Source organism: Biomphalaria glabrata, chromosome 1 (genome assembly GCF_947242115.1).
Source record: "Biomphalaria glabrata chromosome 1, xgBioGlab47.1, whole genome shotgun sequence".
Taxonomy (NCBI): Eukaryota; Metazoa; Mollusca; class Gastropoda; family Planorbidae; genus Biomphalaria; species Biomphalaria glabrata.
This window is the reverse complement of record NC_074711.1, coordinates 74,125,322-74,150,315: the sequence shown is the minus strand read 5'-3', so window position 1 is coordinate 74,150,315 and position 24,994 is coordinate 74,125,322. Positions and strand designations below refer to the sequence as shown.

At 34.7% G+C, this 24,994-nt stretch overlaps 1 protein-coding gene across 1 annotated transcript in view; it reads right to left on the bottom strand.

Moving 5' to 3' along the window:
* Positions 1 to 24,994, bottom strand: part of LOC106057761 (nuclear hormone receptor HR96-like) — a 355,871-nt gene that overhangs the window by 280,045 nt on the left and 50,832 nt on the right. Inside the window, exon 2 of the mRNA XM_056013976.1 lies at positions 16,196 to 16,528. The gene's annotated coding sequence lies outside the window, so the exon portion shown is untranslated. The remainder of the gene's footprint in view (positions 1 to 16,195; positions 16,529 to 24,994) is intronic.

Here is a 24,994-nt window from a genome sequence, read left to right as displayed (position 1 = left end):
TGTAATGAACACATTTTAACACTTTTTTAAAAAGCTTTTATTTTAAAAGAAAGTCCTGCAAGAGAATTGTTTCGTTTCCCAGATCCGAAAGCAGAAATTTTTTTTTTTTTTTGGGGGGGGGGGGGGCATTCTCTCATTCTCACAGTCAATTTGGTCTTTTTAAACACTGCTTCCTATATTGGATACAGACAAAAAAAGAACATTTGCTAAATTGTCTGAGCAAGAAACGAGAGGGGGGGGGGGGGAACACAACAAAAAAAAAAAAGGGGGGGGGGAAAGTTAACAGACAAGTGTCAAAGAGCCAGAGCCATGTCAGGGAGAAGATCCAACAAGATACAGATGGCAACCACAAAAAAAAAGTACCTATTTTGGCAGACTTAACTCACCTAAGTCACAATTTTAAAAATTGAGACTTAAGCAAAAATATTTTTGTTACAAATCTTATATCATATATCAACTCAAAGCAAAAATATTTTTGTTACAAATCTTATATCATATATCAACTCAAAGCAAAAATATTTTTGTTACAAATCTTATAGCATATATCAACTCACTCTGTCTGGTAAAAAGTTTGAATACACCATTTCTCCCCCACCCCTCGGATCAAGTTGAAATGTTGCGCTATTATTTCTGTTCCCTGACAACATATCAATATAAAAACAAAATCCCAATTAGTAAACTAACTATTGGTAATAAATTATTTTCTTTGGTATCTCGAACAAGAGAAAGAATTTGTACTTGACTAAAGTGGTGGTATAAGCTGAATTAGTCCCCTTGATAGATCGCCGCTTTAAAGTCAGTCTGAAACAAAAGATCTTTTGTTTTCATAAGCATCTTACTAGCAGAGTGATTAGTATGTCGGCTTGAGGAGGATTGAGCCTTGACTTCAAATTCAGGTCGCCTCCCCCCCCCCTTTTTTTAATAAATGCTTTTAAAAAAACAATTACATTACAATCCAGCCAGATCTCCCTTTCTGTCCCTCCCCTCCATTTTTTAACTGGTCCATTATAGTGTAGTGAGTAGACTAAACGAATGAAAAAGCGCTCAACAAAAACAATTGGTAAAACTATTTCTAATCGCACATATTTATTGTTGTTGGTCTAGATCTCTTAAAAATTAAATTACACGACTGATCCAAACTAACTGATACAATTAGTATTCGTATAAACTTTAAAAAATAATTTTTTAAAATGTTTTCTAGTTAAAAACTAAATGTGATTCTTTCCAGGATTCAAACCATTTCAAACGTACCCACTGTCGGATCATATTGACTAGCATCGCTTACCAAACAGCTGACCCATGAGGGTCGCCTATGAGTTTGTGTGTTTTCAAATTCTGTTTGTTATCTTTTTATAATTAGAGTTGTTATTACTCACCGACTACAAAACTGTTATTTTAATCGACATTTCTATTTTCGACATTTCTCTTGGCTTCCATCTGTAGCTCATTCTGTTGCACATTAATTTAAAATGGTCCAATAAGCTTAAAAAAATATCTCATTCGAGCTTAAAATAGTGTCGCTGCAAAACAACGCCATGTGATCAGATCTATTTATAGCTAACAGTAACGTTTAGTGTGTTTAACACAAAACAAAATTGTTTGTATAGACAAGAAAGTACTAGCAGTTTGTAACGGAGAACAAATGTTGAATCTGTTCTAAAACTTACGTTCGTGGGTCATGAATAATATAGTAATAATATGGTCAGCATTAAATGCCAGGGTCTTATCTCCATAATGCTTAAATGGCAGTTTGCTATACAAGCTAGAGTTTACACAATTTCGAAATTATAAGATGCTCGTAGAAAGAAACGCAAATCAAACAATATCATAACAACATTGAATACAGCAAAGATTTTTGAGCACCTGTTTTTTTTTTTAACATTCATGGAAATAAATTATATTACTAAGGAATGTAGTCACAGAAAGCTAGTTTGTAGATATTTAGTTGATACAGAAATTTGAATAAAGTTCGCAAACTTCTCTTTTCAAACAAAGTAAACTTGACTTTATTAGACAGACAGATACAAACTTTTCATTTCAATGCAGATAAGTTTCAAATTTCAGAATGTCAAACATTTGTCAAATGAACTAATTACTAAACACTAAACTTCAACTCACATGCAACATCAATCAAAAGTAGTTCTCGTCTCCTGTCTCTCATACCCCGCTCCACCCGCCTTTAACTGTGGTCATAAACATTACATCAGAAAGTATACACGAAGACACATACACTTTATAACAGATAATAATGTGATAATTATGTAAATGGTCATTCACACTTGCCTATAAGACGCGTGAGAGTAATAGTCTGTGATATTTCAATGATGTGGTCATTCCATAGACTTCACAAAAGTTCTGCAGTAACTGAAGTCTGTACCATGTAATGAAATGGCGAGGTCTAAGCAAGCAGACCTAGTAACTTGTCCATTTGTAAGTAGATTGTGAACTGTAGAACGTGGTTATGTAAAGCTGGTGTTGATTGGTACTTCCAAATCTAAATCCAACCAAGTGTAAATGGCTTGACATGGAGATAGGATGTCCTACTTTACAACTTTGTAGTATTGAAGCTACATGTAAACTTTGGTGACATGAGAAATAGACTGCATTTCAAATATTTCATCTAGAGCCTTGTTGAAATCATATTTTCATTGACATCAGCGAGGCCCAAACGTTTTCTCTAACCGAACACTTCTCACATTCTGAGGATTTAGCGGAACACTTTGCTTTTTTTTTTTTGAGAGAGATTAATTGACATGCTGGCCTACTGGTTAATTATTCCAGTTGTTCGTAGAACATCTACGGAACACTAGGGTTCCACGGAAGACAGTTTGGGAAACACTGATTTACATTAATACATAGTTTGTTCGAAATAGGTTTCATTCTATTTCCACAATGACTTATCACTAAAATTGATTTATAATAGAACACGTTTTTTTTTTTTTTACAAAATGTGTAATTTAAATAAAAAAATGTTCAGTACAAATATTCTACGTTTGTAAAGTGTAAGCGACACAACATCCTCAAGGCTCAAAAAGACCTTTCTCCAGGGGACAATTACCAAGAGTTAGAAGAAGAGGCAGACAGAGAAGCGATGGAAAAAAGATTCTATTCAAAGCCATAGGCAGAGAGGTATGGAGAAAGACGTCGACAGATCACGTGTGGTGCCTCAAAGGTTCAACAGACTAAGAGATAGGTAAATGGGAAAGCAACTTGGGGAGAAACTTGTGCCCTAGAACCTAATTATCTTCTTCCTTGAAGGAACGACTAGAATGGATAGAAGAGGAGAAAGGAAATGACAACAACATACGTAATAAATATTATTATCAAGATTTTAAACAGTTTATGAGTTTACATTATTGATAAAAACCCATTCTTGAAGACTCGGAGCAGGCTGAACAAAACAGTTGGTAAATAAAAGACTATTTGAAATTCTTCACCATTTTTTTTCCGCCAGAGAAATTGAAAGGAACTGGCAAATGGATCGATAATATACATTTTTTTTTTCAAGATTTAGAGTTTTATTTCAATTATAATCTTGACTTTTTAAAAACCAAAGTTGATTTATTAGTGTCCTTTTACATTCACAAGTCTGTTGGGCCTTTTAAAACGGAATTGATAGGAAAAGAAAAAGAAGAAATATAAAAGAAAAAAAAGAGAGAAAGAGACTAAGAGAGAGAGAGAGAGAGAGAAAGAGAGAGGAAGAAAGAAAGATAGGGAGAGAAATAGAATGAAAACGACAAAAAAAAGATAAGAAAAGAGTGAACAAGATGGCGAATGTAAATGGAATATATCCAAAGCTATGTTGTTTAAACCTCTCTACTAGTCGCGTTTGTAAATATCATTAAGTCTGACCTATGACCTAGATCATCGATTCCCATTGACTCTTGCAGCATCTCTTCCAACAGAAACACTCACAAGCTTTGTACACACCACAACTGTGACCCAACATTGGGCAACATGTATCATCCCGAGCTGTCCTTAAATCCACACTAATCCTTTCTGTTTCCTTAACTCGGTGAACTTCACGCGTGACACTGCATTGCTTCTTCAATCCAGAGATAAATAAATGAAGAAAGGAACTAATTACGGAAGGGCAAGGCCAGTTCTACAAGGAAGAAGCCAACCAAGTTTTGGGTCGATACTAAATAGTCTACAATTCGAAGTAGACACTTTTTTTTATACCCTGCCAGATCCTTACAATTACTGCCCATAATGCGTTGCGTCCTGTTCGTAATTGTATTAATTAATCCCTGGGATTATTTATAGACATGGTTACTGTTACTGTTTTATCTCTCTTCCAAAAGAACTTCTAGTTTAGTTTGTAACTGTCCAACAAGTGTGTCCTACGTCTAGCTTACAACTCTGGCTATCAACTTGTATCAAAGTTTCATTTGTTACTGAATTGTTATGTTTTGCTTTGAGCTGTGTCTAAAGTGTTGAATGTTTTGTTTGTTAGTAGGCTATAGGTCTACCAAGTTTATTCAATGATTAGTTAGCAACTATAACTTCCATGTATGTTGTGTATGATTTTTTTTAAACAAAGATGTTGATCCTATCATCTTCAGGCCACCATCAGGTAACTTACATTGGACTCTTAACAGAAAATTAGTTTTTGATCATTCATCTTTCTCAGACAGATTGAATAGCTCCAACTTTGACCGATTCCTGCCTAGAAGGGACGAAATTAAAAATGCGGAACAGATAATCAACGACTCTCTAAAAATGTGCAAAGTAATAGTTTATCATGATACGTCATTAAGGTTTAGGCTGTTATATGTTGTATATGTCATATGTTTAGAAAGTCATATGTTAAGAATGCCAAGTTGAGAATGTCATATGTTGGCCTGTTTACTATCTCCTATGTTTAGAATAGTATGTTTAGCATTTCATTTGACTAAAATGTCATATTTAGCACCTCATATTTAGAGAATCTAATATATTTAGCATCTCGTATATTTAACCGTGCCAAAAATACAATAATGAGACTTCTAATGTAGTTGTATTTAATTGTTAAGCTAATTACATCTTGGATATGATTTTCGAAATAAATTTAATGAACGATATTTTTATTTCAGTAAACAGTTCTCCAACAATCTGTAACAATCAATGAAAACAATTCACATATTTAATCGTTCTAACTTGATAAATCTAAAGCAGGAAATTTTCTTTTTTTTAGATTAAGTTTCATTTTAGAAATAAATAAACGCCTTTTCAAAATATCCCCCCCCCCCCAAATAGGTTCATGAGCCTAGGAGTGTTAAAATCTGATTGAAATAAATGTAATATTACATTCATTAAATCTAATCATTCCAGAGGAAGAAAATAAATGAACTATACAGCAAATTCCATGACATTTTCTTTAGTTTCAATGTCCACCTTATATTTCAAAAAAGAGAAAATCAAAGGATTTCCGATGAAGTAAATAATCCAACGTTAAAACAAAGAATTAAAATTTGTTGTATTCTGGGATAAGATAGTGCTTGAAGTGTAAAACATGGTTTCATTTATAAAATTGTATCTGATTTTAAAAACGAATTTAAATATAATTGACAAGGAGCTAAAAGAATTTATTATTTATTTTCGCGTCTTCTTCTACTAATGGACCTCTGCCCCAAGCTGCCCTTCCAATCAAACTTTGGAACAGAATAAAAAAACAACAACAGAGAAATTGATTTTTGTTTTTTAGCTTCCTACATCGCTAATTGTGAAATGTCCAGAACGAAGGGAGACTACCAACCAGTAATGGAAATGTGTTGATATTTCTGTCCCTCCTGTCTATCAACAATTGATTTCATTTTTTTTTTCATTCTCTTTATTTTTCCTCCCAAGATCCAGAGTTCTGTTTTTTTTTTCCTAACAATCTGATAACTGAATCATTTTAAAAGGGTACTGGTCTAGAATACATTAGTTTCGATATTTCTCTCCACTTTTTCCTCTCCTAAGTGCTAAATTTACATACAAAGAAATCCTCCTACATCCTTATATGTTAGAAGCAATAAGAAATATTATTAAGTAATTTAACTTTTAGATGGACTTGCAACACACCAACTTATCCACCATTCAGATATGTACGTCAAATCAAAAATCCACCAATTCAAATTTTAAATCTGATCATTTACAAACCTTTAGAAAAGATAAATACGACCAGCGCTTATCTATGTGCCAATCTCATTGTGAGTGATATTGAGATATTGAGACTCTGCAGGGTCATTGGATTTCCTGGCTGATTTACGCAAACCATTCCATGCTTAAATAACATAGTGATTAGAATTAGTAGAGAATACGCATTTCCAACACCTGAGTCAATATTTTACCGAACGTTTTAGAATCCAGTAGGTCGAAGTAACCAATTACAGAGGTTCTATTTTAAAAAAGTCTTAACAAAGGACATTCTCACTCACAGGTACGGATCATAGCTCAAAAATAGGCATTGTATACCTACAAACCTATGAGGCCTACAGATTTTAACTTTAATGATACAGACCCACATGCAGATATAATCTTTCACACAGACATTAACTCTCCTACAAACAGACTAACTATCACACAAACAGACATTAAGTCTCACACATGCAGACATTCACGTTCACCCAAACGACATTAAGTCTCACACATGCAGACATTCACGTTCACATACAGAAAACGTCTCGCATATTCGTTTTTACACCTATTTAAGCAAAACAACAAAAAAAAACATCTATGAAAAAAAAATATTTAAAAAGAAATTTCCTTCGAATTCCTGACAAGCCCCAAGGCTACAATAAGCACGTCCTACAGACTCTAGCTCACTCACTCACACACACACGCAAAGAAATCTATTCACGATGTGGGTCATGGACGGGACGGGGCGGGTAGGTCACTTGCTGAATTTAATATACGCCCATTTTTTTTTTTTTTAATTTTGTTTAAACAGTCATAAACATGTGAGAATTTCTAGACGAAGACCTATTGAGTTCTTTGCCGCTAAAGACAGACAATAGTCTGGACAGAAAATGCGCTTAAGTCAGTCCAATGAATATACCTTGACTTGACAGACATGTCAGATAAATAAACTTGTAACAAGGATTTCCATTGTCAACGACAAAAAGACACACACAGACAAAAAAAAACGACCACAATGATATTCCATACTTCATATAGTTAGACACACACACACACACAGTTGTTCACACGCACACATCGTTTGCAATCTATATTATATTTGTAAAACACCACTGACTCATTGATCACCAGATCTCTTCAACTATCGAACGTATCCGCATCAAATTTCGTACCCAGGTTCATTTTACTTCCTTGGTGCTCACTAAGAACGTTTTTTGACTTAGTCGCAGCCTGACGACCACCATTCGCAAAATAACGAAAGTTGTATCAAAACTTTGAATTTTATTTTCGGTATTTCACCAAAAAGTAGCAGTCTACATATACAGCATTTTTTTAAATATCACTATTTCCGTATTTTTAAAGCAAACTTTTTCTTTTTCCCTAAATCTACTTATTTTTAATATGCCTTTAGTCATTTCCACTTTTAGACACGGTATACATAAAAACCCAATCCTAATAGCGTTACTGAGATAGATCTCTAGTCATTTTCTTTTTTTTTTCAAGAATATGACACTTGGATTTAAATGTCAGAGGAAATTTCGCAGAAAAAATAAAGTGCTTAAAAACTGAAGTATAATTTTTAATAGCTCTATAAATAACAAAGTTTGCATCTAGATGTATATGCTTCAGATTTACTGTTTGAATTTGTTGGATTTTTAGTTTTAGATCTATATTGCATGTCCATTAATTATCATAAATTACAGATGTTCCATTTAACAGAAGATAGTCGTAATAGAATGAGTAGCTAATATGCCTAAGATATCTTGTCTAGATCTACATGGTCAAAAAGAAAAGTAAATGTGTAGAATTTTAATTACGTCTATATACTGGAGCGAACAAGAAATGCTAATTGTACATTATGACTTCTTTTAAAAACATATTCGGCCGAACTGACAAAGAAATTGGTCTATTTAATGACTGCGGTTTCGATCATGAAAACATCTGACGTGTCCTAGATCCAAAGTAAGAGGTACAATTAATTATTTTCTTTTTGTATTTTTTCGTCCATTGCAAGTGGGAGAATCAGTGATAGGTGAGTCAGGGAATCGATCATTTAGGGCCCTTATAAATAAAACATAGATTTTTGATATGCAGACAAACTGGATCAATCTGGCATTATTTTGTCTTGACAAAATCGAATAAATCATTACAAAATACTTCATCAAAAGAAAAAAAAGTCATGTCCAGTAAGGGCAACCCTATCAAAATGTATCGTAGATACACTGTTTACACAAGTTTTAGCTTCCATTTTTGTACATGTCAAGAATTAAGAATACAGAAGGAATAGCCTGAAATAAGATTTTTAAGGTTCTGCCAACTTTAAACGTATTCAACCAAAAAATTAACACAGACTTACTTTGAAATATTTTAATGGAATCCTAACCAAGAAAAACATTTTAGTTTAAAAAAACAAAAAGCAGAAAAAAAAAAAAGAAAAAAGGTTAATAGAAAGTGACAGAAAAGAACAAACCAGAAATAAATTTGATGTCTTTGAGCCAATCTACTCTCAAAATCACGTGTTTTTCTTGACCGTCTCGGCTTCATATTAAATGTACAGCGGCGTGAATAATGTTTATGACATAATCATTGACGTCACGACGCAGTCTTTCGGTTGATGATATAGGTTAGTGCTTTATTTTCTCATAACGCTTAATCAGAAGCGTAACAGAAGGTGGGTGAGGTTTATTTTCATCTCGCAAGGAGCAGATACAATTTTGGTCGCTCCATAGATTGGGCTGTTTGATAAATGTAACTACGTGTGTCCGTATGTGTGTTTTATAATTAGGTGTGTTAAGTGTATTCCCGGGTTTGAAAGACATATTACATTCTCATCATTAGGTGTATATTTGTGTGTGTATGTGTGTCTAAGCAATTATATTTTCACCATTAGGTGTATATTTGTGTGTGTGTGTGTCTAAGCAATTATATTTTCATCACTAGGTGTATATTTGTGAGTGTGTGTGTGTCTAAGCAATTATATTTTAATCATTAGGTGTATATTTGTGAGTGTGTGTGTGTGTCTAAGCAATTATATTTTCATCATTAGGTGTTTATTTGTGAGTGTGTGTGTGTCTAAGCAATTATATTTTCATCACTAGGTGTGTCTGTGTGTGTGTAAGCTACTGCATTTTTATCATTTGATGTATATTTGTGTGTGTGTGTGTGTGTGAGAGTAGGCAATTACATTTTGATTGTTTAAAACGAATGCTTCCCAAATTTACACTTTGTGAGATTCTATCATAATTAAAATCCTGAATGATTCTGTCACATTTTGTCACATGACCACCTACACGTGAGAATCCAAAGAAACAGCATGTTTAAAAAAAAAGGTTCAATGAGATGGAAGGGGGGGGGTGCAGGTGATTAGAAGATCAAACGTTGAAGCTCATTTGATCTTAGAGACAAGAGAAATGAACAGAATTTCTTACATTTAACCTCTTGGCCAGAAAAAAAAATTACCTACTGAATGAAGCTGACATCACAGGAAGTGGGAATTTTAAAGATGAAGTTGATTATAAGGTTGATGGGAAAGATTAGAAAAAATAGATTCATGCTTTAAGAAATATCCCCCCCCAAAAAAGCCGAAGTAGTGAAGACAACTGACCTCGCAGACATCTTGAGGTCTTGAACATACCTTAGAGGATACGTGTGACCTGACAGTGATTTATCTTTATCTATCAATGGATATCATAAAGTACTGAAAAGACGAGATACACACTTTGCCAGTCAAGAGTTTTACCGTTCAGCCACCCCAAGCAGCCAAGCAGAAGTACTGTTAAGATGGAAATGAAGGAAGTGGGGATCACGTGACCGAAAATGATGGTAAAAATCAGATTTAAAAAAAAAATATATTTATTTTTTGGTTTTGCACAAAAAACTGAAGAAATGTATTATGTTACATGTATTCTAAATTATGCATGATGAATTTACAGTTCAACAGGGGAGATAATTCCCAAATGATCTAATGTCATGTGTGGAGGAGAATATAAAAAACAAAATCTTGCTGAAAGAGAATGTTAATTAACAATAAGGAATATAACTAAAACTTTAATTAGAATTTCTTAATGAAGATAATTAATAACATGGAAGAATTTTTTTTTAAACTTTGTTAAAATCTTAACTTTTCACTGAAATAATTGTTATTTGGCTTTTATCAACAACAATAACAGCCTTAACAGTAAATATACTACCACCATATACTACAGCACACAATTATTATATTAATTAAGATGTTAATTAGCTTAAATTATATAGATATACATTCCAATTTAATGGCACCAAAACGTTGTGGGTAAAAGCTTCAATGGGATCGGATTGCCCCAGGACACCGACATGACCAGGCCCGCTGTAGTTTTAATAAAAATCTTTTTTTTTTTAAACGCAGACGATATACGCGCCCTGCTTTACGGGACCTCTGAAAGCAGCCTCCATTCTCCTCATCCGGTACGTATTGAAAGTTAAAAAATGACAGTAAATTGTATGTATATTTAACTTGTCTTTGTACAATATGAAGGGTGGATAAACAGAAACCCCCTTCCCTTTCCCACTTTTTTTTCTCTTTTTAATCTTAAGGAGGAAGTTTGCTGAAAGCTAGGACTGCCTGTAATTCAGTCTAAGTCTATTTTAAGAAGTCGGTAATAGCAGATGGTCGATTGGAGGCTCAAAAGTCGTTGGTGTACTTTAGTGGACAAAAGAAACATCTCCAACTCTTTTAGAGCAATTACATTTTAGAATAAAAAACATTTTTTTTAAGAAATCAGAAAGAAACTTTTGACCATTTCGTTTTAATTTTTTTTTAAAGTTCTATGAAAGGAACATTCATTGTATTGAGTAACCAGCCAGAAAGTGTATTTGTATTCAATTATCAACCAGAAAAAGTGTATTTGAATTCAGTTACCAATCAGAAAGTGTATATGTAGTGAGATATAAACATAAAGTGTATTTGAAGAATGTTAACTAGCATACCATCAATTGTATTTGTAGTGAATAGTGATCCAAACAGTGTATTTGTAGTGAGTGACCTACCAAACATTCATTGTATTTGTAGTGAGTGACCTACCAAACATTCATTGTATTTGTAGTGAGTGACCTACCAAACATTCATTGTATTTGTAGTGAGTGACCTACCAAACATTCATTGTATTTGTAGCCAGTGACCTACCAAACATTCATTGTATTTGTAGACAGTGACCTACCAAACATTCATTGTATTTGTAGACAGTGACCTACCAAACATTCATTGTATTTGTAGCCAGTGACCTACCAAACATTCATTGTATTTGTAGCCAGTGACCTACCAAACATTCATTGTATTTGTAGCCAGTGACCTACCAAACATTCATTGTATTTGTAGCCAGTGACCTACCAAACATTCATCGTATTTGTAGCCAGTGACCTACCAAACATTCATTGTATTTGTAGCCAGTGACCTACCAAACATTCATCGTATTTGTAGCCAGTGACCTACCAAACATTCATTGTATTTGTAGCCAGTGACCTACCAAACATTCATTGTATTTGTAGCCAGTGACCTACCAAACATTCATTGTATTTGTAGCCAGTGACCTACCAAACATTCATCGTATTTGTAGCCAGTGACCTACCAAACATTCATTGTATTTGTAGCCAGTGACCTACCAAACATTCATTGTATTTGTAGCCAGTGACCTACCAAACATTCATTGTATTTGTAGTGAGTTGTCAACCATTGGGGATTTTCATCTATAGGCAATAACTTTCAATAGCTAGCTATTTAGGAACTGTTGATTAGCTATGTTTTAGAAAAGGTATGCAATAAATCCTGTGCATTTTTAGCACTGTCAAATCAGATTTCTATGCATGTAGCAAAAAGTCATTTTTATTATTAAGATGGCAGCAGTGATCTTTCAATTGGGCGTCCTTAACATTTGTGTTATAGAACTATGGTTTGTCAATTTACTTGCTAAACCTCTCCCAATCTCACTCTTGTTATTTTATTTTCTTTACTTTCCATTATGTCACCCCCACGATTCTCCTTACCGTTTTCTTTTCTTTAACTTCACTGACACACACACACATATTTTGCCACATCCAGCGCAGACGTAAGCATTGTCCGCTGACGGTCGATTTAGATTTAGCTTTGCACAAAACTACATAGACGAAACTTAATAAACTATTTCTATATGTCTAAAAAAATTGGCGTAATATTTCTAGAGGCCTCCGTAAGAGAATAGACGCTATTAGTTTTGTGTGGTCCGCCCGTCCGTCCGTGCAGTTTAGATCTCGTAAACTAAAAAAAGATATTGAAAATACGACATCAAGATATTTTAGACCTTTCAAACTTCTGATGCAACGGCAACATTTTTCTTTCTGAAAACAAACAATTTAATTTAATAGGACACTTAACTAAAGGAAATGTTTTTTTTCCCTGAGGCTTTGAATAAGAGATTGACCCTTTACAAAATAATTAGATCAATTAGATAATCATTAAATGACATCAGTTAGGCCAGGTTCACACCTAACTTCACCGTCCCTTTCACCTATCCCTCGGTCTGCTGAACCGATGGGGCACCCCACAAGATTGGTCAACTTTCTTTCTCCATTCTTCTCTGTCATTTGCCATATAAAGAATTTCATTCTGGTATTCTTTCTGAAAATATTGAAACCTGTCTTTTTACCTGCCTGGTCGGACCACTTCGGGGGCCGATTTTGAGTTTGTGTTTCCTTACAAACTGTGTTTGTAACCTTGTTAAATTTTATTTAAAGTCTAGAAATAAGCCACAAGATCTTATTTCTTTCAGCTCTTTTTTTTAAACTAGATTTAGTCTTGAAAACTTTCATAGGCGAAAAAAATGTTGTTTTCTTTTATTTGAACATCGCCAAGATGGCGTCTATTCACAATGAATTCCATTGCCAGACAGTTTTTGTTTCATTCAAAATTTATGTTACCAGGTTGAACACTTAAAATATGAACCTGAAGGGAGTAGCATTAAAAAAAACAACAACTGGCCCAGAGGCTGGATATTCGATTAAATGATTGGGAGAGTGAAAGGGAAATAATTGGAGTGGGGGGGGGGGGTCAAGAGAACTAAAAATGTTTATCATGAACGGACTTTACGTCTTCGGGTATTTCCGCATGTATATGTGTGTCTAGTTCATTCAAGAGTTTAATAGATTAATGTTTAGGATCATTTTAAGTATTCTCTCTTTAATCCAACAGATAAATATGCATGCATGTAGACAACTTCTTATCTTATATAATACAGACGTTACTTTAAAAGATGATTACGTCCTATGCGTCATGCATCTAGTCATGCATGTTAACCAATGACTTAAATTCTGCGAAGTCACTGGTTTTCCTGGCTGACTCAGGCAACCCATTCCATGCTCTAATAGCACTAGGAAAGAAGGAACATTTGTACAAATTTTCTTAGCATATGGACGAGGAATGTGTCTTTATCTTTGTGTCTTTCTGAGTATTTTATTACATTTTGTTTTCGTATTTGAAGATTATGATTCAGCGATACTTTAATCAAGTAGTCGTCCCTAAATCTTTAAACCCGATAGGGCCAATCTAAGGTGAAAAACTCCACATTTTAAAAATATTATTATTACGAATATTTCGAAATGGAATTGTGACTATTTATCTTGTCACTTTAAGACCAGGTATGGCTGGCAAGTGGTAGCTTAGTCTGCGTGTTCAGTAGTATATTGTATCTGGGTGTCGGGGTGGTAAAATAATCTTGTGTCAGAAACATTTGATTTCCCTAGGAACCAAAACCGTATTTCTAAGTAATAGTAATCAAAATCCCAAAAGGTTTTAGGAAGAAGTAATAGAGGATAGTTTTAAAAAATTCCCAAACAAAATTTTTTGTTTTTTTTTTACAAATAATCAAAAGCCAACAGCCAGAGAGTTATGCAATACACCAAGCCGGAAGCTCGTTTGTACACTATGTAGTATGAGGATACTAAGAAAAAACAAACACAAAGGACTGTGACCTTATTCTAAGCCCAGAAGACAAGAATAATACCATACTATTATAGATACGGTGGTTCCTCTAATATAATTTGTCCTCATTAAAACTTTAAACAAATATTTGAAAGAGATAATTCTTCTTAAAATTAACAGCATTCATTTCCAGCACAGAGAAAAACAGATCAGTCGTAATAAACATGCTAAAACTGCAGAGTTATCCCAATGCTTGCTATTTACAAATTCCATCAGTAGTTCTCAAATTTGGTCCCTAGGGATCATAAGCGCTGGTTTGTATTCAAGAGGGAATACAAACATGGCTTTTGTTTGGCAGCAAAGGGGAGGCTTGGTTTAAGAGAATTAACCAATTGCTCCAGTATTTCTTAACAAGGTGGGTTTTCCTAAAGTTAGGCAAGTCTATAAATAGGCAGCTGTTGTATCTGGTGTACATAATAAGCAAGAGGATAAGCAGGTCCGTAATATTGAAACCTTTTTTAAAACACTTTTTAGCACTGTATAATAAAACTTCAAAGTCCCTAATCCCCTTTTCACACAGTAAAAGATATTTTATATATTAAGCTGGCAAAAGTGAAATTTTAATGCCAGACATACATACTTTCAATTTAGTTTATTTTAGAATCCCTCTAAATCTTTTTCTTTTCATTTTCTAGTGTTCTGGTTCCCCCCCCCCCCTTTCTTTACATTTCTTCAAATCGCGTTCTATGTTTTAATTTTCTCTTTTAGTTTTTTTTTTAATTGCTTAAAAATGTTTTAAATTTGAACCAGGTCTAAGTTGAATCAAAAATAAATAAAAATGTATATCACTGTGATAGTCTAGAGGAAGAATAGAACACAAAAATATTATTTTAATTAGACGATCTAGGTTTTTATGTCAGTTGTTTTCCTTTTCAATGTGCTCGTCAACGCTGTTTTTTTTTTCTTTTACCTTGTCAAAACTAGGTCTGTGACTAGCAGCTCATTAAATCTCATTCTCATTTCTTGTAAGCCTGTTTTGAAGTTCCCATATTTTCCTTGACGCAAATGTTGGCGGTGGCTGAAAAGAGTCTGGGAACCCTCGAACTTCGTCTTCGTGGCACGTGACACTCGTTACAGACTCCGAACTATTTTTTTCAGACAATCCAATTCTAGAAGTCTTAGAAATGCTTGCCAACTGTAACGGCTGCTCCATACACTCAAACTTATTTCCAGCATCTTTGTTTTTCAACCTTGTGCAATGACTGGCCTCAAAGAAAACTAATATTTGACGTGTAATTGGTTTATTACTATAAAAAGTGAATTGTAAACAGAATCTGTCTTTTAGCTTTTAAAAAACTTAAATGTGTTTTGAACTTTTGGTATATATATATTAGCGGCAAAGTGAGGTGTCTTGTGACAAAGTAAGAAAGAACTTCCTCGTTTCCTGTTTTGTCTTTGCATTGAATAGAATCTCATACTTTGTAACACATACAAAAACAAGTGATGTTTTCAAATAAATGGCGGTATTGAAAAGATCATAAAAACCACTTGACATGAATAAGTCCTCCTATATTTAGTGTGTTAACGTAGCCATGGGAAACAATGCACCAACTTTAATCTTCGGACTCGAAGACATTGTCACTATTTCATTATACAGTAAGTTCATTATTAATTTTTTTTTATTTTATTTTCCGGAAAAAAAATAGGGACTTTGTTTTGATAAAATTTATAAAATAGGATAAAATAAAAGGTGTCCAAACAAAGGGAAATTTTGTTTCACTACAATAGTCCGCCTCAACATTACGATTATAACAATAACAATATAGATGCAAACACAAACATTAAATAAGCCACATCCAGTGTTTAATGAAATGACCTCATATAAACAAATCAAGAGTTAGGTTTTCCACTTTGCGGTATACAACTTAAGGTGTACAAAAAAATCTAATTGTCAAGGTACACAGAAAGTAAAACTTGTACATGTAACTGTCACTAATCTCGTAGGGAAAAAAAGTTGTAAACACACATGGTAAATAGATTAAAGTTAAGACAACAGATAGCTTACAAAAAGAACAAACAAAGCAAATGAAGTGATTACTAAGACTGCTAAAATGGTGTCAGAAGTGCATCCACGTGCAAAGACAAATAAGGCCTAGATCCACTTACCTCCCAGCCAGGTCGTTATGTCTGCGTAGCACCCCGTTGTGCTGGGTCAACTCGCTAGATATCCTCTGGGATAATACACACTCCGACCAGTGTCCTGTGATGCGTGGCTCCGCGGGAGTGATACGCCGATGACACCACAGCTGACAGGGGCGTAGGCTAAAGAAACCCAGCAGAAGAAAAAAATTGTTGTGGAACACAGAAACAAGTCAAATGGCGATCCTCCTCTAGACCAAGAAGACAAACACACTTGGAGGCTTGTGGCGGATAGCTCTCTCTTGGAATTCTGTTTGAACGGCTAATTCTCTCAGTGTGCCCGGCTTAAGCTGTGTTTACCTGGGAGAAAAAAGAGAGAAAACGAGAGAAAAAAAGTATAAAACGCCCAAAGTTGACTCGCTAACACCAGGTGACAACTAACTTCAATACCTACTCCGACTCCTGTAACGCATTGATTTTGTCCCCTTTTAGGTAGCTAGTAAAGAAAGAGGGGGGGGGTGACCATGCCGAGGACTGTTGAGCAGTGGAGGGGGCTGACATCTCAACGTAAAAGAACATAGTTTGTCTTGTTCTTATTAATTAAGTGTTTGACGTATAATGTGGATTAAGTGTTCAGAAAATTATTTATCGAAATTAGTCTGTCAATTTTTTTATTTCATTAAAAATGTGGAATTATTTTTTTTCACCTAACTAAATTAAACTGACATTCGTTATAAACAAGACACTAGGGTAGTTCTTCTTTCCATTCTGTCTCTGTCTGTGTCTCTCTTTTTCTATATTCTTCTCTCTGTCTTTTTTTTCTCTAAACATTCATAACACAAAGAGAGAAATGAGAAAGAGACAAACTTTTCTCTATTTTTCTTTCTCTGTCTCACTATCTTAGTTTTTTTTTTTGGTACACACAGAAGCCATGTTAAACTCACCTTGAAAACAAAAATAATAAAATATGTCACTTCTGATCGCCAATGGTTTGGCTGTTTAGTTAGAACTGCTCCGAGAGGTCCTAAGTTCGATGGGTAGGACATGGAGTCAGTATGCCAGACAATCGCCTTTCCAAAAGACTTTATGGAGAGCTGTGTGTAGCGTTACAAGTACACCCTTAAGAGCGCTGTCACGAAGTGGGATGTGGACATTCATGGCTGAGAAACACTAGTGCTCGATCGCTCCCTAGGGCTTGAAGCCATGAGTGTCCAAGTCTCAAGATACGAGGCAAGGAGAGAGGCCAGCAAGAAAGAGTCCAGAGCTAACAAAAGGCTGAGAGAAGCAGGCTCATCTGCATTAGACCAAACGTACCCATGCCATCTGTGTGGGCGGTTTTTTAAAGCGAGGATTGGACTCTAGAGCCATCTTCGAGTTCCTAGGAAATGAGAGATGTGCTCATCTTCGAGTTCCTAGGAAATGAGAGATGTGCTCATCTTCGAGTTCCTACGAAATGAGAGATGTGCTCATCTTCGCGTTCCTAGGAAATGAGAGATGTGCTCATCTTCGAGTTCCTACGAAATGAGAGATGTGCTCATCTTCGAGTTCCTAGGAAATCTTCGAGCACGAAGCTATGCAATGCCAGTCTCTATAAGTAAAGACAGAGAGACAAAGCACACGAAAAAAACGAGATCTAGTAAAAGACGAGCTTAGGCAGAGAGAAACCAGGAGCAAGACAGAAATAACTGGAGAGAAAAAAGAGATAGAATAAAGTCAGAAAAAGTGAGGGGAAGATGAAAGAAGTAGAAAAGTGACATAAAGAAGAGACAAAGGAAATAGCGGCATGTTGATACGAGAACTATAACAACATTCCAAAGACAGTGTTCAGTAGAAAGTCTAACTCAGAATCGTCCACTGAAATGGTCCACTAAGGCAGGTAAAAAGGTAGATTTCAATATTTTCAGCATGAATGTCACATGTTATGAAGCTATAAATTTAGTAATGCAAATATTTTTTTTACATTTTTTAAAGACTTTTACATAGATAGATGTTTTTAAAATATACATGAAATTTACTTTCCTTATCAAAATCATCTCCCCTATTTTTTCCTATTAATAGTGAAATGGGTATAAAAAATGGTGTGATTTTATGAAAAAACCGCTTGCAAATTAAATTTTAAAATGAAACGGTTCGGTTTCAGAGAACAAAATGCGGTTGCACCAGAACTTTGAAAGATATAAAATATCATGATATCGGATTTTCAATACCTTTTTAAGTTTTTGCAATCTAAACGGGACGGTCAGACAGATTACACAAAAATAATAGGCCGCTAACAAAGGATATTTCGATTTTATCAAAAAGTTTTCTAGGACAAGAAGAATGTTTACTTTGCACCACATATGTACATGTATACAGGTAAAAAACATACAATGAAATAAAATAACTACGTGCACTAAAACCCAGAACAAGCCAATATATTTCTTGAAAATAATTCCATAACAAGGTTCACAATTCAAGACAAGGTCCATAACTCAGACTCACTTCACAACGTCTGAACAATTTGATTCCAGCGCCAAAATTGTCACCGTATTCTTTAATTTAGATGACTCTATTTTCTTACTGTCTCCCAGACCTTTTTTTTTTTCTCTCCCTCTCTCTCCTTTTATTTCAACATTTTCTTTTGTCCTATTTCGGTCATCGCCATACGTTTCAATTGGAGACTTTCTTCCGTTTTTTTTTATTCGCATTTTTTTCCTTCTTTTTTTTCCCCCTGTGTGTCTGTGAGTTAAACTATTTGTGTCAGATCAACAACAGACATTGAGTTTATATTTCTATGATTTCTTAAAGGAAGTTTTTTTTTTTTTGTTATACATTAACAGCAATTTAAAAGTATTGATCCAAGATTTCACATTCGATGTGAATGCGGCTTTAATATCATGACTACATCCTTTTAACGAATGATTTAACACATAAGCCCAAGACATAATGTGTCGGCTATGATACAGTCAACGATAATGGCGTTGACAATATAGATAACTTACAATGAATATTTATACTGTCAACAGACATGGTTATCTAAGGTGTTAACAAACCTAGTTAAGGCACCTACAGCGTGTGCTGTAAGGGTTAGGGCACCAACATCGTGTGCTGTAAGGGTTAGGGCACCTACATCGTGTGCTGTAAGAGTTAGGGCACCTACATCGTGTTCTGTAAGGGTTAGGGCACCTACATCGTGTTCTGTAAGGGTTAGGGCACCTACATCGTGTGCTGTAAAGGTTAGGGCACCTACATCGTGTGCTGTAAAGGTTAGGGCACCTACATCGTGTGCTGTAAGGGTTAGGGCACCTACATCATGTGCTGTAAGGGTTAGGGCACCTACATCGTGTGCTGTAAGAGTTAGGACACCTACATCGTGTGCTGTAAGGGTTAGGGCACCTACATCGTGTGCTCTAAGGGCCCTACTACAAAAACTATGAAAAAGATACAACCATATATTTTATCCAAGAACAATCTAATCTGATTTTATGGATAGACCACACTCTAGTCACTAGGTTGGAAGGTCTAACGAGGCAAGTTGGTCAGACTGAAGTTATTATTATAAAAAAAAGTTTTGGTAGAGAATTATTTTATTTAAATTAACGTTTCTTATTTGCCTTATCGTTTGAGTGCAAAAATCTTTAGAAATGTCAAAAAAATATATATAATTGAAAGAAAATTGAAATAAAAAGTGAATGCAATACATTTTATAGCTCTAGCTCTAAGTCTATTTCGCCCAAAAATGAAAAGAAATTGGGGGTGGGGGAGGATAATACAGACAATAAAACACATAGACCCTCTAAAGGACCACCAGAATTTTATCCGGTGTAATAAACACATAGACTACAGTGATTGTGTTTATTTTAAAACTTTCCTCTGGTGCAATAAACACAAACACAAGCTTTCCAGTTTTCCATTAGCAAGAGATTACATTACAACTGTTGGTATTAGCTGTCTGAAGGGATCCAAACACACACACACACGCACACACACACACACACACACATTGTTCAATGCAACCCTTCTATTCAGTGAGTCTCCATGAGCAATGCATGCAACAGCATTTAGTCTCGTGCTCGTTGCTTCTGGTCTTTCTAGCAGATAACAATCAGAGTCGTACATGGGCGTGTACTTTGGGACTCAGTGGCAACACTCTGGTAGAGAGAAAACATTCAGAAACATGAGTCTGTTTACAAATACGATTTCAAAGATGACGGCACTAGAGTGAGCTGGGGGCTAAACACATCTGGCTCCTTTTTAAACGTCTGTCACGTGAACAATTGGCATTCAACAAATATCTAATATATCCGGTAATAATAATCATTATTATCCATGAAACTTGCTTGTGCATTTAAACAAGAAAAAAGAATTTATACGAAGTGTAATTGTATCAATTAATTCGGATCAGTCATGTCATTAAATTTGTAATAGACCTAGACCAACAACAATAAATCTGTGCGATTAATAATATTTTTACCAATTGTTTTTGTTTAGTGCTTTTCATGCTTTTAGCTTTCTCAATGCGCAATGATCCTATCACGTGACTGGACCAGTTGGGAGAATGGGGGGGGGGGGAGGAAGAAAGGAATATCTGGGTGGATTTTTACCGTAATCAGTTTTTAAAAGTATTTAAAAAAAAAAAAGGGAACGACCTGGTTGGAATTCATGGCTCAAGCCTCCTCCGAGCCTACATACTAACAGGTGTGCTAGACAGATACTTAGGACTAGAGAAGATTGTATAGTTATGTATTATTTGTTTCAACTTAAAGGGGCGACCTGTAAAGGGGGCTAGCTTCAGTCAGGTACAATGTTTCTCCCTTGTTCGAGATACCAAACAAAAGAATTAATTACCAATAGTTCTTTTTTTTATTGATTCTTGTGTTGTCTGGTAAAGACATGAGAATTTCAGCTTGTTCCGAGATTGGGTGTCGGGGAAATAACATGTACACACTTTTAAACAGACAGACAGTTAGAGAGTGTTTATAGAAGCTTTGTACAAATGCATTATAACTATAGAAATAATATATGCATTGGCACCAGTTTCACTCAAACGTGAAATGTTTCAGTCAAATGAATTCTATACTATCAGACAATTGCCAGGGCAACAAAGGAGTTTTGTTCTTTTGTCTTTTTGTAAACGGTTTCTGGTATCTCTCCTTTGTGATGGTAAAATATCAAAATTCTCGCCCAGATGTTTTTTTTAAATGTTTAAACATGTTTAGCTTTCTTACGAATGTTTATCTCGAAAAGTTGACCGAATGAAGTTTGTTTGCTACCAATGACATTACTAGCAGCATTTAGGATTTTCTGCAGTTTATTTTTATTTTTAATGTTTAGATTAGAAACTTAAAATACTGCAGATGTGAGCATGGTAAAACATTGAGAGAGCCTAATCGCTAACAGCTAACTAGCTTATAGAGATTCTATTTCACACAAAATGAAACTATTTTCAATACGTCAGTGAAAACTGGGACACTCATAGAGAACGGGAACTTTTTTTCCTCCAGCCAAGGGAGAACAATCGTGTTGCCCAAAGATGCCAACTAAATGAAATCTACAAACAAAAGAACTGATACAATTTAAATTTGATTCAGCGTTGCTAAAAGTGCACAGAAATAAAACAACAAAAAATTAACAAGAAAAACATTTAAAATACTTTCTTTAAAAAAAAAAAGACAATACCTCCTTGAGACAACTTATAGCCGGGATTATTTTGTTCTTAATAAATAATGAATGTTAGATTTAAAAAAAACACACACACAAAAAAAGGTTACATAGAGAGTTTGTGTGGAAACACAAGCAGGTTTCAATATTATCATTGTATTAAAGACAAATGACGGATAATAATGGAGAAAAAAAGGTTAACAGATCTTGTGGGGTGCCCCAACGGTTCAGCAGACCAAGGGATAGGTGAAAATGAATGTGAAGTTATATGTGAACCTGACCTAACTGATGTCTTATAATGAATATCTAATTGATCTAATAGTTTTGTAAAGGGCCAATCTCTTATTCCTCAAGCATAGAACATTTCCGTAAAAAAAAAAAAATCAAAAAATTTTGTTTTTTCTTTGGTTAGGTGTTCTATAGTGGATGTGCACTACTGCAGTTCACGCGATAATATGAAAAACTACTTATTAATTGTTGTTTTAAATTATGTCTGACTTATATGCATACTAAATAGATTTCTTCTCTTTAAATAATAGTAAACATTTTTGGTGTGTAAACAGAACTTACATAACTTAACAATAAAATATAAAAAAAAAATTTTGGACAAAAAATCCACAACCGTTTGGATAAATGAGATCAAAATATGGTGAATGATAGGTCCCCCCTAAAAAAGCCTCCCGTGTTTGTTACTATTAATAGTGAATAGTTGTAAAAAATGGTGTATTTTTATAAAAAAAAACTGCTTGCATAAGTGATTTAAAAAATTAGAGTTTTCGCTTTCAGAAAAGAAAAACGTAGCTTTGCATCAGAACTTTGAATGGTCTAAAATATTGTGATGTCGGATTTTCACTATCTTTTCTAGTTTACAAGATCTAAACGGGACGGACGGACGGACAGGCCACACAAAACTAATAGCGTCTTTTTCCCCTTTCGGGGGCGCTAAAAAAAACGGAGACTGAATATATTCCCAGAAAGTTGACATCTGATGTATATCTTTGGGAAATGAATTGCTAGCTATTGGGCCACACTGGGAAAACTAATTTGACTTTTATAATTTTTGAAAGTTAAAAAAATAATTATTTGGCTAGAGAACTAGAAAATCATTATCTTAAACACACTGTTCATCTTCGGGTATCTCCGCATTCATTCAAGAGTTGAATAAATTAATACACGTTCATGAACATTTTGCGCACTGTCTTCTAAGTCTAGATCACTAGATATATAGGCTTATGGTGAGACATTTTTTTTTTACTCTAAGTAGACTTATACAGACGTGTTCTGATTAGGCTGATGGTGTGTTGATTGTGTTGTTCATTGTATTGTTTGTATTGTGTTGACTGTTGACTGTGTTGTTTATTTAGTGTTGATTTTATTATTTGCTTTGTGTTAATTGGGTTGATTGCCAAACTTGTTGAACTGTAGCGTTAAGCAGAGACCGAGAATCCTAATTGCAGGAAACAAAGACACCGAAGCACGGCTAAATGAACGTGGCCCAACTCAAGGACAGCTTTCATTCGTCCACGAATAGAGGACAGTGGGACCTTGACCTCTTGTCCATCTCAAAATTATAAAACAGTATAAATTACTTTTTTTTCCTCCAAAAAAAGACAAATGAATCATAATTGATCAAATAATGAAATCTTTTACTCCATCATTGAATAAACAAATGGTGACAATGTCAAGAAGAAATTTCATAATCAAGAGACGGCCAATACGATTTGAGAACCATAAAATCTATTTCGCCTCGATGGTGGTCTAAACTATATTAATTTGTACCGGTCAATATGGTCATTTATATTTAACAAGTTTACAAGCGGGCTACCAGGGAAAATGTCAATCAGAATTTTTTTTAAAGGAAAACAATTTTAAACAGGGAAAAAAACACATTAAATAAAAGACAATATCTCCATTATAGAACTGATAATATAATGAAATATATAAAATTATTAATTAAACAAATATTTGGTTCAAACCGGGTAACGAACCCATGATTTTGACACCGTCAGCTGCGTAAACATACGTCGCGAATTGGCCAGCGGGCAATGCAGAGATGAGTGATTTTGGATATTATCATTATATGGACATCTATATCTAACACTAGACTCTAGACCTAGACTTCTGATTTAGAGCTCTTAAGATCTATTCTAGATCTAGAATCTAAATGTAATGCGTATTAAATATATTTTCAAAAAATATTAGTAAAGCTTAGATATTTGTTCAATAAACTTGAAGCAACTTAAAATTGATTCGGTTATCGCATAATCGGTCAACTGCGGCTGACTATTCCATTTATTGCTATTATTATTATTATTATTGAATAATTCCAATGATAGCTTATAAATCTAGACTTAGAAGACGATGCGCAAATTTTTCCTGAACATTATTTTATTATACTAGTCGACAGGCGGCGTAGCATACGCCTCTATTTTGCAGGGCCGGCCTTAGGCCATTGCAACCTATCCGACTGCAGTCGGCCCCACACTTTCATAGGACCCGCGCTAATTCTAGGTGTATAAATTATTAAATTAAACCATTGTAAAACTTATAACTGATTCCTGTCGATTTACCAGGAGCTCCTGGAAATCTCCTGAAATTGCAAAATATATAGACAAAATTGTCATTTTGGGGTGTTATTCAATATGGAAAACGCCAATCCTACGCGCGATAAAAAAAACGGCATTATGCAATACCCGTAATTGTGGAAGCTTCTGGAGCCTCAAACTAATGAAGAATTACTTGAGGTCAACAATTCTCGTAGATAGATAGAAACATTTGGTAATTCTTGCTATTGAGCGCGATCTATGTAGGAAACAGAATTTTGATGATATACTGTATGACTTCGCTACACGCAAGGCTCGTATAGTAATTCTGTGCGTAGTAAAGAATGAATAAAATGCAAAGACGAATATATTTTCTAATACAAACTCTTAATTTTCACTTATTATCCTTTTTTTTTTTATCCCTACCCAAACTGGCCCCCGCGAAATCCGTTTGGCATTGGGCCCCACAATGGTTAAGTCCGGCCTGGCTATTTAGTGACGGGTGAATACAGGGTAGATTACTTGTCCTCTTGCCATGACTTCTTGGTCATAATGGTTAAGTCCGGCCCTGCTATTTAGTGACGGGGGAATACTACTTGTTCGCTCCCCCCCCCCTTCTTTTTTTTTTCGCCTCTAAAATTAC